Source organism: Saccoglossus kowalevskii, chromosome 17 (assembly GCF_978046115.1).
Source record: "Saccoglossus kowalevskii chromosome 17, keSacKowa6.1, whole genome shotgun sequence".
NCBI classification, from domain to species: domain Eukaryota; kingdom Metazoa; phylum Hemichordata; class Enteropneusta; family Harrimaniidae; genus Saccoglossus; species Saccoglossus kowalevskii.
In genome coordinates, this window is record NC_140657.1 from 5,123,372 (window position 1) to 5,124,638 (window position 1,267).

The 1,267-nt window shown below is 38.3% G+C and overlaps 1 non-coding gene across 1 annotated transcript; it reads left to right on the plus strand.

Moving 5' to 3' along the window:
* Nucleotides 1–429: 429 nt before the first annotated feature.
* On the plus strand, nt 430–500 carry TRNAG-ACC (transfer RNA glycine (anticodon ACC)). The gene has a single exon. It is a non-coding gene; the product is annotated as a tRNA-Gly (tRNA).
* The last annotated feature ends 767 nt before the right edge of the window (nt 501–1,267 follow it).

Below are 1,267 nucleotides of genomic sequence, written 5' to 3' on the forward strand. Positions count from 1 at the left end.
TATGTAAATTTCAGGTGGAAACAACTGACTAGATTATTTGTATAGATATGGAATCTACATTATCAAGTTCTTATACTAACTAAATCTGCATTATGTCACATAAAATTCAATGCTTCCTGAAATGTCCGTGATGGAACAACAACATATCGCATTGGTGGTTCAGTGGTAGATTCCCGGCCAATGCAAAATTATTTTGGTGCTGTCAATTAATAGTTCAACATGACGTCATTCCTGTGTGTCACTAAAAACACGGAAATCTCGCACATTGCCCATGAGAGACGTATGTAAATTTCAGGTGGAAACAACTGAATAGATTATTTGTATATATATGGAATCTACATTATCGAGTACTGATACTAACTTAATCTGCATTATGTTACATAAAATTCAATATTTCCTTAAATGTCCGTGAAGGAACCACAACATAGCGCATTGGTGGTTCAGTGGTAGAATTTGCGCCTACCGCGCGGGAGGGCCGGGTTCGATTCCCGGCCAATGCAAAATGATTTTGGTGCTGTCAATTAATAGTTTAATATGACGTTATTTCTGTGTGTCACTAAAAGCGCGGAAATCTCGCACATTGCCCATGCGAGACGTATGTAAATTTCAGGTGGAAACAACTGACTAGATTATTTGTATAGATATGGAATCTACATTATCGAGTACTGATACTAACTTAATCTGCATTATGTCACATAAAATTAAATATTTCCTGAAATGTCCGTGATAAAACAACAACATAGCGCATTGGTGGTTCAGTGGTAGAATTTGCGCCTGCCACGCGGAGGCCTGGGTTCGATTCCCGGCCAATGCAAAATGATTTTGGTGCTGTCAATTAATAGTTCAATATGACGTTATGTCTGTGTGTCACTAAAAGCGCGGAAATCTTGCACATTGCCCATAAGAGACGTATGTAAATTGCATGTGGAAACAACTGACTAGATTATTTGTATAGATATGAAATCTACATTATCGATTACTGATACTAACTTAATCTGCATTATGTCACATAAAATTCAATATTTCCTGAAATGTCCGTGATGGAACAACAACATATCGCATTGGTGGTTCAGTGGTAGAATTCTCGCCTGCCACGCGGGATGCCCGGGTTTGATTCACGGCCAATGCAAAATGATTTTGGTGCTGTCAATTAATAGTTCAATATGACGTTATTTCTGTGTCTCTCTAAAAGCGCGGAAATCTCGCACATTGCCCATGCGAGATGTATGTAAATTTCAGGTGGAAACAACTGACTAGATTATTTGCA